The sequence below is a fragment of the Equus caballus genome, chromosome 13, assembly GCF_041296265.1.
Source record: "Equus caballus isolate H_3958 breed thoroughbred chromosome 13, TB-T2T, whole genome shotgun sequence".
Lineage (NCBI taxonomy): Eukaryota > Metazoa > Chordata > Mammalia > Perissodactyla > Equidae > Equus > Equus caballus.
This window is the reverse complement of record NC_091696.1, coordinates 29,334,934-29,357,039: the sequence shown is the minus strand read 5'-3', so window position 1 is coordinate 29,357,039 and position 22,106 is coordinate 29,334,934. Positions and strand designations below refer to the sequence as shown.

Sequence of the window (22,106 nt, the reverse complement as noted above, 5' to 3'; positions counted from 1 at the left end):
CCACTAGATGGGGGTTGAGAGCCGCATATTCTGAGCCCTCTGCCTTCAGCGGAGGTGGTGGGGCATGGCGTGGGTGTTGGGGGGGGGTGCATTTTCTTTTGGGCGCAAACCTGGGTTTCCCCATCAGCTCTCCCTATCTGGTCTCCTGGGGTCTTGGCTTGATGAGGTCACCCCATGCGAAAGCTTTCGCCCTGTTAGAGGGCTTCCCTCTAGGCTGCAAGGGCACTAGGGAGTCCTGTGTGATCCTGGGGACACACGACCCCTCCCCCACTCCTTCCCTCATGGAGCCTACCATGGCAGCGACCCCAGTCTTTAGGGGAGGGAGCAAAGTTCTCTCTTACTCCATTCCAGCTCCTCTGACTGGGGCTCCAGCCTCTCTGCCCTCTGTTGTTTGGCTGCTGTGACTCTCCGAGGATTCCTGTGGTATTAGGATATTTTTTCTTGGAATATGGTTGCTTCTTTTTGTTATATGTTGGAGGGTAGAGAGTCTCAGGCAAGCTCACTCCACCGTGATGATGTTGGGAGATTTTTGATTATTGATTTAATCCCCTTACTAGTTATAGATTTATCCAAATTTTCTGTTTCTTCACAATTTAGTGTTGGTAAGTAGTATTTCTAAGAATTTGTCCATTTCATGTAGGTTATCTAGTTTGTTGGCCTACAATTGTTCATGAAACTCTTTTGTAATCCTTTTTATTCATGTAGAATCATAGTAATGTCCTCACTTTAATTTCCAATCTTGGTAATTTGAGTCTTATCTCTTTCTTTTGGTAGTCTATCTAGCTAAAGTTTTGTCAATTTTGTTGATCTTTTTTTTTGAAGAACCAACTTTTAGTTTCATTGATTTTTCTCACTTTTTTCGATTCTTTTATTTACTTTTCTCTAATCTTTATTTTTCTCCCTTCTTCTAGCTTTGAGTTTTGCTTTTTCTTCTTTTTCTAGTTCCTTAACTTGTAAAACCAAGCTTGTTGATTTGAGATCTTTCTTGTTTTTTAGTGTAAGCATTTATAGCTATAAATTTTCCCATTAGCACAGTTTTCACTGCATCCCATAAGTTTTAGTATGTTGTGTTCTCATATTCATTTGTCTGTAAGCACATTCTAATTGCCTTTGTGATTTCTTCTTTGATCTGTTGGTTATTTAAAAGTATGTGTTTAATTTCCACAATTTTTGGAATTTTCCTATTGTTATTAATTTCTAACTTCATGCTGTTGCAGTCAGAAAAGATACTTTGCTATCTATCTTTTTATTTTTTTAAGTATTTAAAAAAATTTTTTTTGAGTTAATGGTAGGTTACAATCTTGTGAAATTTCAGTTGTACATTAATGTTTGTCAGTCGTGTTGTAGGTGCACCACTTTGCCCTTTGTGCCCACCCCCCACTCCACCTTTCCCCTGGTAGCCACTAATCTTTTCTCTTTGTCCACATTTTTAAATTCCTCATATGAGTGGAGTCATACAGTGGTTATCCTTCTCTAACTGGCTTATTTCACTTAACATAATTCCCTCAAGGTCCATCCATGTTATTGCAAATGGAATGATTTTGTTTTGTTTTACAACTGAGTAGTATTCCATGGTATATATATACCACATCTTCTTTATCCATTCATCTGTTGATGGGCACTTAGGTTGCTTCCATGTCTTGGCTATTGTAAATAATGCTGCAATGAACATTGGGGTACATAGGACTTTTGGAATTGCTGACTTCAAGCTCTTTGGATAGCTACCAAGTAGTGGAATAGCTGGGTCGTATGGTAGTTCTATTTTTAATTTTTTGAGTAATCTCCATACTGTTTTCCATAGTGGCTGCACCAGTTTGCATTCCCACCAACAGTGTATGAGGGTTCCTTTTTCTGCACAACCTCTCCAACATTTGTTACTATTAGTTTTAGATATTTTTGTCATTCTAATGGGTGTAAGGTGGTATCTTAGTGTAGTTTTGATTTGCATTTCCCTGATGATCAGCGATGATGAGCATCTTTTCATGTGCCTATTGGCCATCCGTGTATCTTCTTTGGAGAAATGTCTGTTCATGTCTCCAGCCCATTTTTTGATAGGGTTGTTTGATGTTTTGTTGTTGAGCTGTGTGAGTTCTTTACATATTATGGATATTAAGCATTTGTCAGATATATGACTTGCAAATATTTTTTCCCGGTTAGTGGGTTGTTTTTTTTGTTTCAATCCTGTTTTCATTTGCCTTGAAGAAGCTCTTTAGTCTGATGAAGTCCCATTTGTTTATTCTTTCTATTGTTTCCCTTCTCTGAGAAGACGTGGTGTCCAAAAAGATCCTTTTAATACTGATGTCAAAGAGTGTACTGCCTACGTTTTCTTCTAGAAGCCTTATGGTTTCAGGTCTCACCTTTAGGTCTTTGATCCATTTTGAGTTTATTTTGATGAATGGTGAAAAAGAATGGTCAATTTTCATTCTTTTACATATGGGTTTCCAGTTTTCCCAGCACCATGTGTTGAAGAGACTTTCTTTTTTCCATTGTATGCCCTCAGGTCCTTTGTCGAAGATTAGCTGTCCATAGATGTGTGGTTTTATTTCTGGGCTTTCAATTCTATTCCATTGATCCGTGCACCTGTTTTTGTACCGGTACCATGCTGTTTTTATTACTGTAGCTTTGTAGTATGTTTTGAAGTCAGGGATTGTGATGCCTCCTGTTTTGTTCTTTTTTCTCAGGATTGCTTTAGCAATTTGGGGTCTTTTGTTGCCCCATATGAATTTTAGGATTCTTTGTTCTAATTCTGTAAAGAATGTCATTGGGATTCTGATTGGGATAGCATTGAGTCTGTAGATTGCTTTTGGTAGAACGGACATTTTAGCTATGTTTATTCTTCCAATCCACGTACATGGAATGTCTTTCCATCTCCTTATGTCATCATCCAATTCTCTCAGAAAGGCCTTGTAATTTTCATTATATAGGTCCTTCACTTCCTTAGTTAAATTTACCCCAAGGTATTTTATTCTTTTTGTTGCGATTGTGAATGGTATTGTGTTCTTGAGTTCTTTTTCTGTTACCTCGTTATTAGAATATAGAAATGCTACTGATTTATGCAAATTGATTTTATACCCTGCAACTTTGCTGTAGTTGTTGATTGTTTCTAATAGTTTTTCTATGGATTCTTTGGGGTTTTCTATATATAAGATCATGTCGTCTGCAAATAGCGAGAGTTTCAATTCTTCCCTCCCTATTTGGATTCCTCTTATTCCTTTTTCTTGCCTGATTGCTCTGGCCAGGGCCTCCAGTACTATGTTAAATAAGAGTGGTGATAGAGGGCATCCTTGTCTCGTTCCTGTTGTGAGGGGGATGGCGCTCAGTTTTTGCCCATTGAGTATGATGTTGGCTGTGGGTCTGTCATATATGGCCTTTATTATGTTGAGGTAGTTCCCTTCTATGCCCATTTTGTTCAGAGTTTTTATCATAAATGGCTGTTGGATCTTGTCAAATGCTTTCTCTGCATCTCTTGAGATGATCATGTGGTTTTTATTTCTCAGTTTGTTGATGTGGTGTATCATGTTGATTGATTTGCGGATGTTGAACCATCCCTGTGTCCCTGGTATGAATCCCACTTGATCATGATGTATGATCCTTTTGATGAATTGCTGAATTCGGGTTGCCAAAATTTTTTTTAGAATTTTTGCATTTATGTTCATCAGTGATATTGGCCTGTAGTTCTCTTTTTTCGTGGTGTCCTTATCAGGCTTCGGTATCCGCGTGATGTTGGCCTCATAGAATGTGTTAGGAAGTGTTCCATCCTCCCTAATTTTCTGGAATAGCTTGAAAAGGATAGGTCTTAAATCCTCTCTGGAAGTTTGGTATAATTCCCCAGGAAAGCCGTCTGGTCCTGGGGTTTTATTCTTTGGGATGTTCTTGATTGCTGTTTCAATCTCTTTCCTTGTGATTGGTCTGTTCATATTGTCTGCTTCTTCTTGAGTGAGCTTTGGGAGATTGTAGGAGTTCAAGAATTTATCCATTTCCTCTAGTTTATCCATTTTGTTGGCATATAGTGTTTCATAGTATTCTCTTATAATCCATTGTATTTCTGTGGAGTCTGTTGTTATTTCTTCTCTTTCACTTCTGATTTTGTTATCTGAGCTTTCTGTCTTTTTTTCTTTGTAAGTCTGGCTAGGGGTTTGTCAATTTTATTTATCTTCTCAAAGAAGCAGCTCTTTGTTTCATTGATCCTTTCTACCGCCTTTTTCGTTTCAATAGCATTTATTTCTGCTCTGATTTTTATCATTTCTCTCCTTCTGCTGACTTTGGGCTTTATTTGTTCTTCTTTCTCTAGTTCAGTTAGGTGTAGTTTAAGATTGCTTATTTGGGATTTTTCTTGTTTGTTAAGATGTGCCTGTATTATGATGAATTATCCTCTTAATACAGCTTTTGCTGTATCCCATATGAGTTGGTATGGCATGCTATAGTTTTCATTTGTTTCCAGGTATTTTTTGAATTATTCTTTAATTTCTTCAATGATCCATTGCTTGTTCAGTAGTGTATTGTTTAGTCTCCACATCCTTGGGCCTTTCTCGGCTTTTTTCTTGTAATTAATTTCTAGCCTTATAGCATTATGATCGGAGAAGATGCTTGTTATTATTTCAATCTTTTTAAATTTGTAGAGGCTTGCCTTGTTTCCCAACATATGGTCTATCCTTGAGAATGTTCCATGTGCACTTGAGAAGAATGTGTATTCAGCTCTTTTAGGGTGAAGAGATCTATATATGTCTATTAAGTCCAATTGTTTTAGTTTTTCATTTAGCTACACTATTTCCTTGTTGATTTTCTGTGTGGATGATCTGTCCATTGATGTGAGTGGGGTGTTGAGGTCCCCTCCTATTATTGTGTTGTTTTTAACATCTTCCTTTAGGTCTGTTAATAGTTGCTTTATGAACTTTGGTGCTCCTATGTTGGGTGCATAGATATTTATAAGCTTTATTTCTTCTTGATGAAGTGTCCCTTTGATCATTATATATTGTCCCTCTGTGTCTCTCTTTACCTGTCTTATTTTGAAATCTGTTTTGTCTGATATAATAATTGCAACACCTGCTTTCTTTTGCTTGCTATTAGCTTGAAGTATTGTCCTCCACCCCTTCACTCTGAGCCTGTGTTTGTCCTTGGGGCTGAGGTGTGTTTCCTGGAGGCAACAAATTGTTGGATCTTGTTCTTTAATCCATTTTGCCACTCTGTGTCTTTTTATTGGAGAGTTCAATCCGTTTACATTGAGGGTGATTATTGATGCATGTGGACTTAATGCTGTCAATCTGTCACTCGTTATCTGGTTTTCCTGCCTTACCTTTGTTTCTCGTCCTGTGTTTTTTAGCCTACCCATTGACTACTGCAATTTCTTATGCTGGGTTTCTTAGATTTTTCCTTATTTATGTTTTGTGGCTCTGTTCTGTTTTTTAGTTTAATGGCTACCCTGAAGTTTGTATTGAGCATCTCGTGTATAATATAGTCTATTCTCTGGTGGTCTCTTACTTACTTGGTCTAGACTGATTTAGTCCCTTTGCTCTTCCCGTCCTAAATTATTATTTTCATTTCTTATTACAACTTGCGTTATGAGTTTTTAGTTAGAGTGATAAGATCATCTTTGCTTTGGTAGTTTCCTTACCTTTATCCTAATGCTATAGTTGAATATTTGCTATCCTATTCTGGTTCTATCTATCTGTCTCCCTACTCTGTGGTTTGTGACCCTTTTCTCCCTTTTTTCTTTTTTCAGGTATGAGAGCCTTCTTGAGGATTTCTTGTAGTGGAAGACTTTTGGTTAAAAATTCCCTTAACTTTTGTTTGTCTGGAAAAGATTTAATTTCTCTCTCATATCTGAAGGATATTCTTGCTGGATAGAGTATTCTTGGCTGAAGATTTTTTTCTTTTAAAGTTTTGAATATGTCACTCCATTCTCTCCTAGCTTGTAAGGTTTCTGTAGAGAAATCCGCTGAAAGTCTGATAGGAGTTCCTTTGTAGGTTATTTTCTTCTGTCTTGCTGCCCTGAGTATTCTTTCTTTGTCTTTCATTTTTGCCACTTGTACTACTATATGCCTTGCAGTAGGTCTTTTTACATTGACAAATCTAGGAGATCTGAAAGCTTCCTCCACACACATTTCTTCCTCAATCCCTAGATTTGGGAAGTTCTCTTCTATAATTTCATTAAACACACTTTCTGCTCCATTTTCCTTTTTCATGTTCTTGGGAATTCCTATGATCCTTAAATTCTTTCTCCTCATTGAATCCGCTATCTCTCTAATATTTTCCTCATTCTTTTTAATTCTTAGTTGTCTTTCTTCTTCTGTCTGGAGCCATTCAGCCTGTCTATCTTCGATTATGCTAATTTTCTCCTCTATGGTGTCTACACTGGCATTCAGGGAATCTGTATTCTGTTTTATCTGGTCCATTGTATTTTTCATCTCTCGTAATTCTGTTTGATCTTCTTTATAATTTCAATCTCTTTTGTGAAGTAACTCCAGGACTCATTGGCTTGTTTCTCTATCTTTCTCTCTGCCTCATTGAGTTTTTTGATGATAGCCACTCTGCACTCATTTTCACTTAGTTTACCTATTTCCAAGTCCTCAGGACTTAATTCTATGTTTTTATTGTTTTCCTTCTAGACTGGAGCTTTTATAAATTGCTGGATGGTAGAGGAGCATTTTTTTGCACATGATGGTAGAATTCGGTTTTAGTTACAGCCTGTCGCCACTAGATGGGGGTCGAGAGCTGCACATTCTGAGCTCTCTGCCTTAAGCCAAGATGGCGGCTTCTAGCGCAGTTTGCCAGGGGGAGGAGCAGTTTCTCTCACGCAGCGATCTGGATTTGGATCAGCTCTGTTCTCTGGTCTCCTGGGGCCCTGGCTTGATGGGGTCCCCTCACATGGAACTTTCCCCCATCAGTGGGTTTCCACTGCACCAGCAGTGGGAGTCCTGGACAATGCCCTGGTCGTGCGGCCCCTCCTCTGCTCCTTCCCTCACTCACGGCAGCGATCCCAGTCTCGAGGGGAGGGAGCGAAGTTCTCTCTTACACTGTTCCAGCTCCTCCGAGGGCGGCTACAGCCTCTCCGTTCTCCATCTTTTTACTCTGTAGGTCTCTGACAGTCTCAGCATTAGGGGTCGTTGGTTGAAATTCAGTTTTTCCATTTCTTTGGTTTAATTTTGGAGGGGAGAGAGTCTTGGGTCAGCTCACCGCAGCATTTTGTTCCACCTCCCTCCCTCGCTATCTATCTTTTTAAATGAATTTGTGGCTTAACATATGATTCATCCTGGAAAATGCCCCATGTGTCCATGTGAGGAGAACTTGCATTCTATTGTTGTTGGGTGAAGTGTCTGTATATGTCTGTGTGATCTAGGTGGCTTGTGGTAAGTCCTCCATTTCCTTACTTATCTCCTGTCTGGTTGTTCTATCCATTGTAGTAGGGAGGTATTGAAGTCTTCAACTATTTTTGCTTCATAAATTTTGCTTGTCTGTCATTGAGTGTGTAAATATTTTTAATTGTTATATGTTCTTGCTCTGTGAAATCTTTTATTAGTATATAGGATCCTTCTGTCTTTGGTAAACTTTTTTGATTTAAAGTCTTCTTTGTCTCATATTAGTATAGACCCCTCTGGTCTCTTTTGTTTACTATTTGCATGGAGTATCTTTTTCTATCCTTTTATTTTCAATCTGTTTGTGTCTTTGGATCACAAGTGAGTCTCTTATAGACAGCATATAGTTGGACTATGTGTTTTTATCCATTTTGCCAGTCTGTCTTTTTATTCAAGAGTTTAATACATTTACATTTAAACTAATTGCTGATAAGGAGAAACTTGCTTCTGTCATTGTGTTATTTGTTTTTGATATGGCTGAGAGTTTTTTTGTCCCTCATTTCCTGCATTACTGTCTTCTTAAATGTCTAGTTGATTTTTTGTAGTGAAATGTTTAAATTCTTTTCTCATTTCCTTTTGTATATATTTTATTTGCTATTTTATTTGCAGTTACCATGGGGATTACATTTAACGTCCTAAAATTAGAACACTCTAATTTGAAGTTATATCAACTTAACTTCAATAATATAAAAAACTCTTCTTTACAGCTCTGTCCCCACCCCTTTTAGCCGTTGATGTCACAAAGTTACATCTTTAAACATTGTGTGCCTAAAAAATAAACTAATATTTCTTTTAAATGCGTTAGTCTCTAAAATTATGAAGAAAACAAGATTTGGAGTTACAAACCAAACTTACAGCAATACTAACTTTTACACTAATAATAGCTATTTTTCCTTTAAATGAATTAATTTCTTAAATCATGTAGAAAAGAAAAAGTTCATTTATAAGACATTGTTACAGTAATACTAGCTTTTATAATTGCTCATGTATTTACCTCTATTGAGATCTTTGTTTCTCCATATGGCTTTGCGTTTCTGTCTATTTTTCTTTCATTTCACCTTACAGGCCTCCCTTGACCATTTCTTGCAGGGCAGGTCTAGTGGTCACAAACCCACTTAGCTTTTGTTTATTTGAGAATGTCTTAATTTCTTCCTCACTTTTGAAGGACTGTTTTAAATCTGTTTTGCCATATACAGAATTCTTGGTTGACAGTTTTATTCTTTTAGCACTTTAAAAATACCTATCCACTGTCCTCTGGACTTAAACATTTTCTGATAAGAAATCTTCTGATAATCTTATTGACGATCACTTGTATATGACAATTCGTTTCTTGCTGCTTTCAAGATTTTCTCTTTGCCTCTGTCTTTTGAAAGTTTGATTTGATGTGTCTCATTGTGGATCTCTTTGAGTTCATCTTACTTGGAGATCATTGATCTACTTGGATGTTTATATTCATTCATTTCATCAAATTTTGGAAATTTTCAGCCATTATTTCTTCAGATATTCTCTCTGTCCCCTTTTCTCTCTCCTCTTCCTCTAGAACTCCCATGAGGCATATGTTGGTCTGCTTGATGGTGTCCCACAAGTTCCTTAGGCTGTTTGCTTTTCTTCAATCTTTTTTTCTTTCTACTCCTCAGACTCATTAATTTCCATTGTCTTATCTTTTTTTTTTTTTTGAGGAAGATTAGCCCTGAGTTAACATCTGCTGCCAATCCTCCTATTTTTGCTGAGGAAGACTGGCCTTGAGCTAACATCCGTGCCCATCTTCCTCTACTTTATATGTGGGATGCTTGCCACAGCATGGCTTGCCAAGCAGTGCCACGTCCATGCCCAGGATCCGAACTGATGAACCCCAGGCCACTGAAGTGGAACATGTGAACTTAACCACTGCACCACTGGGCTTGCCCCTCCATTGTCTTATCTTCAAGTTTGCTGATTCTTTTGTCTTCTTGCTCCAATCTGCCTTTGAATCCCTCTAGTGGATTTTTAATTTTAGTTATTGTACTTTGCAGCTCTGGAATTTCTTTTTTTTTAAGGTTATCTATCTCTTTACTGATATTTTCACTTTGTTCACACATCATTTTCTGGACTTTATCCACATCTTCCTTTAGTTCTTTGAGCACTTTAAAGCCTTTAAAGTCTTTGTGTAATCTATCTACCATTAGGTCTTTTTCAGGGACAGTTTCTATTGATTTATTTCTTTCTTTGAATGGGACATACTTTCCTGTTTACTTGTATGCATTGTGATTCCTTGTTGAACACTGTAGATTTGAATCTAATAATATCTTAACTCTGGAAACCAAATTTTCCCCCTTCCCAGGGTTTGCTGTTTTTTGTTCATTGTTTTAATTTTTTAAAATTGTTATAGGCTGTTTCTGTGCCAATGATCAGCCTAAGGTGTAAACTTAAGGTCTTCTTAGGTCTTTTCTGAGCTTTTCCCTGTGTATGCGTTGTCACTTTCTAATTTTCCTCATATATGCAATTGTTTCTGGATGTCCTTTCACTTGTGGAAGGGGAAAATTAGGAAACTGAAGTGGGGGAAGGGGCACCAGCCCTTTAGATCTCCTGGAATTCACCTCACCTGGAGAGGGAGGGGTTTGCAACAGTGGAGGAAGGCTCAACAATGGTTGCTTACCTCTTTGTCTCCACCTCTGTGATTAGAAGCAGCAACCAGTGATCAGAGCACAAATCCTCAATGTTTGGAGGACATGAATCTTTTTGCACACCCTGGCTCCCACAAGCTGTGTGTAAGCTGGTCTTGTAGTGCACAGCTGTCTGCCATGTGGCTGAGGGTGGGGGACTGCTACTTGTAACTGCTACTATGCCAAGGGCTGAAATTGACCAAAATTAACCATACATTATTGTCCAACACTTCCCTTGGAAGTTGCAAGGCTTCAACAGACTCCAGAGTTCCCAAATAGCTACATCAGACAGATTCTGCCAGTGCAATTGTTGCCTAGGTAGGAAGACAGTTTCCTGATGCTGATATCGACCTTGACATCAGTTTCCCCACACTAAACCCAGCATATATGGGGTTAAAACCAAAACACTCATTCCCTGCTTACTCTCTGGCTTCCTGGCTCCAGAATCCGCTATCCTCCATGGAGACAGACACCGTCAAGGACAAGCACCTGGACCATCTCCTCCCCACAAAGAGATACAAGCTGGTGGGAAAGCTGCTGACCAGCAAGGTCACGAGCTCCCTCCTCTCTGCAAGCGTCTCAAGGCCAAAGACAGGCTGGTGGAAAAGCTCCAACCAGCAAGGCCATATGCTCCCCCTCCCCTACCTAAAACCCCAAATAAAAACCCTTCCTTTTAGCTTTTCAGGGAGTTTGGGATTTCAGCGTTAGCTGCCCTCTCTCCTTGCTCAGCACTGTGCAAAAATAAAGTTTCCACTTTCTTCCACCACCCCCGGTGTCAGAGATTGGCTTGCTGCGCAACGGGTGAGCAAACTCACTTCAGGTTCGGTAACAATGCTTCTTACTCTGCCATCTTCCCAAGGTCCTCCTCCAACTCATTTCTTGTTTGCAATGAGAAAATTTCTAAACTCATTTTCATATTATCCTTTTTCTTCAATTAAGGTCTGATAAAGGTAGTAGAATATTTTCTTTAGAAATAGGACTGTGAGCACAAACTTCTCAGTTGGGGGAGACTCACATAACCTGGAGGGCTGGCCAATGCTTGCCTCCATATTGAACTGCTGCACTGGCTACTCTGCTTTCTTTCTGTCTGTTCTTCTTGGTCAACAGCTTCTTCCCCAGTATCAGGTAGTCAGTAATCCTTCTCAAAATTATTTTTGCATTTTCTCTGAAAATCTTTCTCTTTCCCTGTATTATTATATCATAAGCTCAGAAATCAGAAAAACAGCTTGGAAGAGTGAGCCAAATAGGATTTAAGGCTGTGGGGCTTGTCTTGAAGGCAGGGCATGCCCTGAGGCCAGAGTCTGTGACCTGTACCTTATCTCTTCCTTCTTTCCCTCCTTGTTTTTCCTTTTTCTTTCTCCCTTCTCCTGTCCTCTCTTTCTATATATGTCTGTGTAAAGAAATTTATATATTTATATATGTATATTTATATATTTATCTGTGTGTGTGTGTGCTCCTGCATGTGTATGTGTGTGGATTTAACAACAAAACACCATGGCACACCACAAAAAACTCTAAAAATCTACTGGCATGAGGAAGCAGTTCCCACACGTTCCTCCTGGTGGAGCCTCAGCATTCTCATACCAACAACAAATGCTAGGCTGGACTGAATGGAAAGGTCCATGTAACCGTGACATACCCATACACAGCAGCCAGAAAAGGTAGGATTTAAGGGAACCTCTCCAAAAGCGAGGAAGCCCACGTGGATCCATGTGTATGCAGGTCCTTGGAGAAGTACACACGTGGCCCCACACTAAAGGGAAGAATATTTCTTGGTACTTGAGACTATTTAGAGAAGCAGTGTAGCCCAGTGGATAAGGCAATGGACTGTCCAGTTAGGATTTTGACTCTGCCACTTATAAGCTGTGTGGACTTGCACAAGTTATTTAACATCCTTATGTTTCATTTTCCTAATCTGTGAAATGAGCATGGCAATAGTGCCTACTTCATGGGCTTGTTGTAAAGATCATATAATTCACATGTGAAGCACTTAGGATAGAATATGATACCTGGATGTCTGATGACCCTAATTTTCTGGAAAAGTAATTTCAAATTCTGCATGCTTCTTTAACTATTGCTCACGAGCTAACATTACTGAGCACTTATTGTGTGCCAGACACTGGGAAAACACATCTTCATTTTTCACATTACTTATAACCCATTTTGTTGCCTTTTTTTTTTTTTTTTAACAAATCAAGACCTGAGACTCAGAGGTGTCCATTTCAAGGTCACTCACCCTGTACTTGGCACAGCCGGTTTTGGACCCCAGCCTCTGCAATTGCACATGCTCCTTCTCCATGCTCCTTTACCATCTCTTTCAGGTATCAGTATCATAGAACAACTTGCCAGATCAAATCATGCAGTATTTTGTGCACAATAAACAACTATATCTGAAAGTCATGCTCCATGACGCCACACTGGAGAAAATGTAGCTGGGTTACTAAATGGTTGGTGATTCACCTAGAACTCTGCTGTCCAATGTGGTAGGCGCTAGTGATATTATATGACGAAAACAATAGACATTTGTTTATCACAGTTCTGGAGGCTGGGAAGTCAAAGACCAAGGTGTCAGCCATTTGGTCCATGTGAGGGCTCTTTTCCTAGCTTGCAGATGGCCACTTTCTCACTGTGTCCTCACACAGGAGAGAGAGATGCATATTTCTCTCTCTTCTTGTTCTTTTTTAACATAAAGTTATTTTATTGAGTTCTTCTTCTTCTTGTAAGACCATTAATCTCATCATAAGGACTCCACTCTTATGGCTTCATTTAATCCTAAGTATCTTGCAAAAGCACCATCTTCAAATACCATCACATTGGGAATTAGGGCTTCAATATATGATTTTTGGGAGGAAGCAAGCATTTAGTCCACAGCAGATACTGAGTCTTTGAAACGTGGCTGGTCTGGATTGAGATGTGATGAAAATGTAAAATACATGCTAGATTTAAAAAATTTAATTAAATAAGTAAAATATCTCAATTTTAAAAATAAGGATTTCATGTTGAGATTATAAAATTTTGATATATTCAGTTAAATGAAATAATTATTTTCACCTGATTCTTTTTACCTTTTTAATATAGCTATAAGAAAATTTAAAATTACATATGTGGCCACATTATACTTCTATTGGAAGTGCTGACCTAAGATCACTGACAGGAAATCTATGGTGGTAGGTGTTGTCTGAAAAACTTGCAATATTTTTTGTGAAAATTGTTACATGAATATTTCTTTTTGATATAAGATACAACAAATACTGCACTTCTCAGTGAACTGACATGCTCCCTTCTGTTAGTGATTCTGAATTATTTATCTTTGCTTTCATTTTTACCTTGAGAGCTAGGCAATGGGCAGACTAGTTTCCAGATGTATACATTTTTAGACATTTACTAAATTTTGGTTTTCCATTTGTTTTTCCCAACTCTATTGAGATATAATTGACATACAATAGTGTGTATATTTAAAGTACACAATGTGTTGTTTTATATATTTACATTTTGCAATATGATTACCACTGTAGTGTTAGCTAACACCTCTATCATGTCACACATTTACCATTTACTTTTTGTGGTGAGAACATGTGAGATCTAGTCTCTTAGCAATTTGAAGTATATAATACAACATTGTTGACTATACTAACTATGCAGTACATTAGGTCTCCAGAACTTGCTCATCTTCTAATTGGAACTTTGTTCCTATTGACTGACTTTTCCCCAATTCTCCAACCCTCTAGCTCCTGGTAACCACCACTCTGTTCTCTGTTTCTACGAGTTCAGCTTTTTTGCATTTCACACATAAGTGATATCAAACAGTATTTGTCTTTGTCTGAATTATCCCACCTAGTGTAACATGATCAAGGTCCATCTATGTCATCACAATGGCAGGATATCCTTTCTCATGGCTGAATAATATTCTATTATATATATGTATATATATAATCTCACATCTTCCTTATCCATTTGTCTGTTGATAGGCACTTAGATTCTTTTTGTACCTTGGCTATTGTGAATAATGCTGCAATAAACATAGGTGTGCATATATCTCTTTCATTTCTTGTTTTCATTTCTTTTGAGTATATACCCAGAAGTGGAATTGGTAGATCTATTTTTAATTTTTTGAGGAACCTTCATATTGTTTTCCATAGTAGCTGAACCAATTTGCATTCCTTCCAACAGTGTACAGGGGTTCCCTTTTCTCGACATCCTCTCCAACACTTATCTCTTGTCTTCTTGGTGATAGCCCTTCTAACAGGTGTGAGGTGATATCTCATTTGCTTTTGATTTGCATTTCACTGATGATTAGTGATGTTGAGCATCCCTTCATATACCTGTTGGCCATTGGATGTCTTCTCTGGAAAAATGTCTATTAAGTTCCTCTGCTCATTTTTAAATCAGATTTTTTGGTTTTTTTTTGTTACAGAGCTGTATGAGTTCTTTATATATCTTTGATAATAACCTCTTATCTGATATATGGCTTGGAAATATTTTCTCTCATTCTGTAAGTTATCTTTTCATTTTGTAGTACTTTTTGCTGTGCAGAAGTTTTTAGTTCATTGTGGTCCCACTTGTTGATTTTTAATTTTGTTGATTACGCTTTTGGTGTCATGTCCAAAAAAATCATTGCCAAGACCAACGTCCAGGAGCTTCTTCCCTATGTTTTTATCTAGAAGTTTTATGGCATCAGGTCTTATGTTTAAGTATTTAATCCATTTCAAATTAATTTTTGAGAGGTGTTAGGGGACAAGTTTTATTATTTTGCATCCAGTTTTCCCAGCATCATTTGTTGAAGAGACAGTTCTTTCCCCATTAGAGTATTCCTGGCTTCCTTGTCAAATATCAATTGACCATGTGTGGAGGGGTTATTTCTGGGCTCTCTCTTCTGTTGATTGGTCTATGTGTCTATTTTTAGTCTAACACTATATTGTTTTAATTACTAGAGCTTTGTAGTATAGTTTGAAATCAGAAAGTGTAATGCCTCTATCTCATTTTTTTCTCAGTGTTGCCTGGCTACATGGGGTCTTTTGTGGTTGCATAAAATTATTTTCTATTTCTGTAAAAATTGCCATTGGAATCTTGATAAGCATTTCATTGAATCTGTAGATTGCTTTGGGCAGTATGGGCATTTTTTCCATATTAATTCTTCTGATCAATGAACATGGGCTATCTTTCCATTTGTTTATGTCTTCTTCCATTTCTTTCATCAAAGTCTTGTAGTTTTCATTGTACAGTGTACATGGCTTTCCCTTGCTTGGTTAAATTTATTACTATTTTTGTGGGTGTTTTTGATGCTATTCTGAATGGGTTAGCTTTTGTCTTTGTTTTTTAGATATCTCATTGTTGGTGTATGCAAATGCAACTGATTTCTGTATGTTTATTTGGAAACCGCAACTTTACTGAGTTTGTTGATTAATCCCAATAATTTTTTGATTGAGCCTTTAGGATTTTCTCTATATAAGATAACGTCATCTGTAAATAATGACAGTTTTACTTCTTCCTTTATGATTTGGGTGCCTTTTATTTCTTTATCTTGCCTGATTGCTCTAGCCAGGTCTTCCAGGGTAATGTTGAATAAGAGTGAGGAGAGTGGGCATCCTTGTCTTGTTCTTGATCTTAGAGGAAAAGCTTTCAGTCTTTTATCATTGAGTATGATGTTAGCTGTGGATTTGTTGTATATGGCTTTTATTATGTTGAGGTATGTTATTTCTATACCTAATTTTTTGAGTTTTTTTTCCATGAGAGGATGTTGTATTTTAAAAAAAATTCTTCTGCATGTATTGAGATGATCCATAATTATTTTATTTCATCCTATTCCTGTGGTATATCACATTTATTGATTTGCATATGTTGAACCATGCTTGCATCCGAGTGATTAATTTTGATTGATCATGGCATTTTATCCTTTTAATGTGCTTTTGAATTTGAGTTGCTAGTATTTTGTTGAGAATTTTTGCATCTCTTTTCATCATGGCTCTTGGGCTATAATTCTTGTCTTATAGTATCTTATCTGGCTTTGTTAATGAGGTAATGCTGGCCTCATCAAATGAGTTTGGGAGTGTTCTCTCTTCTTCAGCTTTTTGAAAGTATTTGAGAGGGATTGACATTATTTTTTAAATGTTTGATAAATCTCACCAGTGAAGCCACCAGATCCTATTTTTGTGTGTGTGTGTGTTGGGGCTTTTTGATTATTGACTGGATCTCTTTACTCATGATTAGTCTGTTCATATTTTCTATTTCTTCATGATGCAATTTTTTTTTTTTTTGCGGGTGAAGATTCACCCCAAGCTATCATCCATTGCCAATCTTCCTCTTTTTTCCCTTTTTATGTGAGCTACCACCACAGCATAGCTGCTGACAGATGAGTGGTGAAGGTCTGTGTCCAGAACTGAACCTGTGCTGCCAAAGTGGAGCACACGAAACTTAACCACTAGGCCACTGGGGCTGGACCCATGATTCAATCTTGATATGTTTCTAGGAATTTATGCATGTCTTCTAGGTTATCCAATTTGTTGAAATATAATTGTTCATAGTAATCTCTTATAATATGAGGTATTTCTTGGTACCAGGTGTAACATCTTATCTTTCATTTCTAAATTTATTCATTTGAATCTTTTTTTTTCTTAAGTAGTCTAGCTAGAGGTTTGCCAATTTTGTTTATCTTTTTGAAAAATCAGCTGTTAGGTTTGTTGGTTCTTTCTATTGCTTTTCTTGTCTCTTGCATTTATTTCTGCTCTGATTTTTATTATTTCCTTCCTTCTGATAATTTTGGACTTAGTTTGTTCTTTTTACTAGTTCCTTGAGGTGTAAAGTTAGATTATTTGAGATCTTTCTAAATTTTTAATTTTTGCCTTTATTGTTATAAAGTTTCCTGTCAGAACTGCTTTTGCAGCATCATCCTACAGGATTTGATATGTTGTGGTTCCATTTTTGTTTGTTTCAAGATAATTTTTTTAATAAACAAATATGTTGTTCTATTCCTTTCAACTGGTAAAAAGACTTCTACTCCAGAATCTAATTTGCCAAATCACGAAGTTTACAGCTCAAATGGTAATGATTTTTTTAGTTGGGGCCAATTAGGATGGATTTTGTTTTTATTGAGGTCATAGCAGTTTACAAAATTGTGAAATTTCAGTTGTACATTACCATTTGTCTATCACTATGTAAGTGCGCCCCTTCACCCTTTGTGCCCACCCTCAACCCCCTTCACCCTGGTAACTAGTGAACTGTTCTCTTTGTCTTTGTTTTTGTTTATCTTCCATACATGAGTGAAATCATATGGTGTTTGTCTTTCTCTGTCTGGTTTATCTCGCTTAACATAATACCTCAAGGTCTTTCCATGCTGTTGCGAATGGGATGATTTTGTCTTTCTTTATGGTTGAGTAGTATTCCGTTATGTATACCACATCTTTATCCAGTCATCAGTCAATGGGCATTTGGGTTGCTTCCACGTCTTGGCTATTGTGAATAATGCTGCAATGTTCATAGGGGTGCATAGTGTCTTTGAATTGGTGATTTCAAGTTCTTTGGATAAATATTCAGTAGTGGGACAGCTGGGTCATATGATATTTGTATTTTTAATTTTTTTAGTAATCTCCATACTATTTCCATAGTGGCTGCACCAGGTTGCATTCCCACCCAGCAGTGTATGAGGGTTCCCTTTTCTACACAACATTTCCAACACTTATTTTTTGTCTTGGTGATTATAGTCATTCTAACAGGTGTAAGGTGATATCTTAGTGTAGTTTTGATTTGCATTTCCCTGATGATTAGTGGTGCTGAACATCCTTTCATGTGCTATTGGACACCTGTATATTGTCTTTGGAAAAATGTCTGTTCATATCCTCTGCCAATTTTTTGATCAGGTTGTTCATTTTTTTGTTGTTGAGTTATATGACTTCCTTATATATTTCATAAATTCATCCTTTCTCAGATATATGATTTGCAAATATTTTCTCTCAGTTGGTGGGCTTTTTTGTTTTATTGATGGTTTCCTTGCTGTGAAGAAGCTCTTCAGTCTCATACCGTCCTATTTGTTTATTTTTTCTTTTGTTTCTCTTGCCTAAGTATAGACAAGGTATTTGAAAAGATACTGCTATGATCAATGTCAAAGAGCCTACTACCTATGTTTTCTTCTAGGAGTTTTATGGTTTCAGGTCTTACATTCAAGCTTTTAATCTATTAATTTTGTGCATGGCGTAAGATAATTGTCTGCTTTTATTCTTTTCATGTGACTGTCCAGTTTTCCTAGCACCATGTATTGAAGTGACCCTCCTTTCTCCATTGAATGTTCTCATCTGCATTGTTGAAGATTAGCTGTCCGCAGTTGTGTGGCTTTACTTCTGGACTCTCAATTCTGTTTTACTGATTTGTGTGACTGTTTTTGTGCCAGTACAATGCTGCTTTGGTTACTAGGATTGCACTGAATCTGTGGATTGCTTTAGGTAATACGGACATTTTAACTATGTTTATTCTTCAAAGCCATGAGCATGGAATATCTTTCCATTTCTTTATGTCCTCTTTGATTTCTTTCAACAATGTCTTATAGTTTTCAATGTATAGATCTTTCACCTCCTCAGTTAAATTTATTTGTAGGTATTTTGTTCTTTTTGGTGCTATTGTAAATGGGATTGTATTCTTGATTTCCCTTTCTTCTAGTTCATTATTAGAGTATAGAAATGCAACTGCTTTTTTATGTTGATTTTGTATCCTGCAAGTTTACCGTATTCATTTATTATTTCTAATAATATTTTGGAGGATTTCTTTTAGGGTTTTCTATATATAAAATCATGTCATCTGCATATAGTGACAATTTTACTTCTTCATTTCCAACTTGGTTCCCTTTTATTTCTTTTTCTTGCCTAATTGCTCTGGCTAGGACTTCCAATACTATGTTGAATAACAGTGGCAAAGTGGGCATCCTTGTTCCTATTGTTAGAAGGATAGCTTTCAGTTTGTCACTGTTTGGTATGATGTCACCTGTGGGTTTATCATATATGGCCTTTACTATGTTGAGGCATTTCCCTTTTATACCCAATTTATTCAGAGTTTTTATCATAAGTGGATGTGGTGTCTTGTTGAATGCTTCCTCTGCATCTATTGAGATGATCATGTGATTTTATTCTTCATTTTATTAATGTAGTATATCACATTGAGATTTGCAGATGTTGAAACATTCTTGCATCCATGGGATAAATCCCACTTGATCATGGTGTATGATCCTTTGAATGTATTGCTGTATTCAAATTGCCAGTATTTTGTCAAGGATTTTTGCATCTATGTTCATCAGTGATATTGGTCTGTCATATTCTTTCTTTGTGTTGTCTGTCTGGTTTTGGTATGAGGGTAATGGCCACATAGAATGAATTAGGAAGGTTCCTCTCCTCATCAATTTTTTGGAAGAGTTTGAGAAGGATAGAAACTAAATCTTCTTTGATTGGTAGAATTCACCAGGGAAGCCATATGGTCCTGGACTTTTGTTTTTTGGGAGGGTTTTGGTTGCTGTTTCAATCTCCTTACTAGTGATTGGTGTATTCAAGTTCCTTATTTCTTACTGATTCAGTTTTTGGAAAGTTGTATAATCTTAAGAATTTATCTATTTCTAGAGTTTACTTTTTCTTGGCGTAGCTTTTCATACTACTCTCTTGTTACCCTTTGTATTTCTGTGATATATGCTGTAATTTCCCCTATTTTATTTCTGATTTCATTTATTTGAGTCGTCTTTTTTTCTTGTTGAATCTAGCTAAAGTTTTGTCAATTTTGTTCACCTTTTCAACAAAGAACCAGCCCTTATTTTCATTGATCTTTTCTACTATCTCGTTAGTCTCTATTTCATTTATTTCTGCTTTGATTTTTATTTTCTTCCTTCTACTGATTTTGGGCTTTGTTTGTTCTTAATTTTCTAATTCCTTTAGGTGTAGTGTTAGATTATTTGTGAGAGTTTTCAAGTTTTTTGAGGTAGGCCTTTATTTACTATAAACTTCCTTCTTAGTGCCACTTTTGCTGTATCCCATAAATTTTGGTATGTCATATTTTCATTTTCATCTCCAGATATTTTTTGTTTTTTGGTGACCCAATAGTTCTTCAGTAGCATTTTGTTAATTCTCTACATAATTGCTGGTTTTTTAAAAGTGTTCTTGTAGTTTATTTCTGGTTTCATACTGTAGTGGTCAGAAAAGATGCTTGATATTATTTCCATCACGTTAAATTTATTGAGACTTGTTTTGTGGCCTAATATGTGATCTATCCTAGAGAATGTTCCATGTGCATTTGAGAAGAATGTGTATTCTGCTGTTTTTTGATGGAATGTTCTGTATATATGTATTCAATCCATCTTATCTAATGTGTCATGTAAGGCTAGTGTTTCCTGGTTGCTCTTCTGTCTGGATGATCCATCCATGGATGTAAGGGGAGTATTAAAGTTCCCTACTATTATTGTGTTTATGAGTATTTCTCTTTTTATGTCTGATAATATTTGCCTTATTTAGGTGTTCTTATGTTGGGGACATACATGTTTACAATTGTTGTATTTTCTTGTTGGATTTTTCCCTTTATCATGTAATGTCCTTCTTTGTGTATATACCACAATTTAAAAATCCTTTCATAAATAGCCATTTAAGTTTCTTCCATGTCTGGCAATTGGAAATAATACTGCAATGAACATGGGGATGAAGATACCTTGTTGAGTTCCTGATTTCAATTCCTTTGGATATCTGCCTAGAAGTGAGATTGCTGCAAAATTTGGTAGCTCTCTTGTTATTTTTTTGTGGAACTTCCATACTGTTTTCCATAATGATTGTACAAATATACATGCTGTGAACAGTGTACAAGTATTCCTTTTTCACCACATCCTTCCCAAAACTTATTTTTTCTCTTTTTGGTAATAGCCATTCTAAGAAGTGTGAGGTGATATCTTGTGATTTTGATTTGCATTTCCCCGATGATTAGTGATATTGAACACCTCTTTATGTATCCATTGTTCAATAGAATATCTTCTTTGGAAAAAGGTATGTTTGGGTTCCTTGCTCATTTTATAATTAGACTATTTGTTTTTTTGTTATTGAGTTATATGAGTTCTTTATATTTTATGTATTAACCCCTTATCAGATATGTGGTTTACAAGTACCTTTCCTCATTCTTTAGGCTGCCTTTTTCATTTTTGTGATTGTTTTCTTTGCAGTGCAAAATCTTTTTAGATTGACGTAGTCCCACTTGTTTATTTTTGCTTTTGTTGCCTGTATTTTTGGTGTCACAGCTAAGAAATCGTTGCCCAGTCCAACATCAAGAAGCTTTTCCCCTTTGTTTTCCTCTAGTAGTTTTATGGTTTCAGGACTTACAGGTAAGCCTTTAATCCATATTTAATTGCATGTGTTCCTCATATATTTTGGATATTAACCACTTATTTGATATATAGTTTGCAAATATTATCTCCCACTCAGTAGATTTTGTCTTCATTTTGTTGATTGTTTCTTTTGCTGTGCAGAACCTTATTAGTGTGATGTAGTCCCATTTGTTGATTTTTACTTTTGTTTGCTGTGCTTTTGGTGTCATATCCAAAAAATGTTGTCAAGACTAATCTCAAAGGGCTTCATCCCTATGTTTTCTTCTAGGATTTTTATGGTTTCAGATCTTACATTTAAGTCTAATTCATGCTGATTAATTTTTGCAAGTGGTGTAAGATAAATTGCAGAAGGCATAAATAAATGGAAAGATATCCTGTGTTCAAGGACTGGAAGAATTCATATTGTTAAAATGTCCATACTACCTAAAGCCATCTATAGATTCAATGAAATTCCTATCAAAAGCCCAGTGGCATTTTTAACCAATATAGAAAAACAATCCTAAAATTCATATGGAACCAGAAAGACCCCAAATGGCCAAAGCAATCCTGAGAAAGAAAAAGAAAGCTAGAGGCATCACACTTCCTAATTTCAAACTATGTTAAAAGCTATAATAATCAAAACAACATAGTACTGGCATAAGAACAGACAGACCATTAGAACAGTACAGAGAGCTCAGAAATAAACCCATGTATATAAGGTCAACTAACATTTGAAAAGTGAGTCAAGAATACTTTAGTTTCTTTTCAAAAAACGGTGTTGGGAAAACTAAATAGTCACACTCA

At 36.6% G+C, this 22,106-nt stretch overlaps 1 protein-coding gene across 2 annotated transcripts in view; it reads left to right on the top strand.

Annotated features, from left to right (window-relative positions):
• The first annotated feature begins 339 nt into the window (after positions 1–339).
• Positions 340–22,106, top strand: part of SEPTIN14 (septin 14) — a 144,169-nt gene continuing 122,402 nt past the window's right edge. The window contains exon 1 of one of the 2 annotated variants that reach the window (XM_070231840.1): positions 340–602. The gene's annotated coding sequence lies outside the window, so the exon portion shown is untranslated. The remainder of the gene's footprint in view (positions 603–22,106) is intronic. The other variant, XM_070231839.1, reaches the window with a different exon arrangement.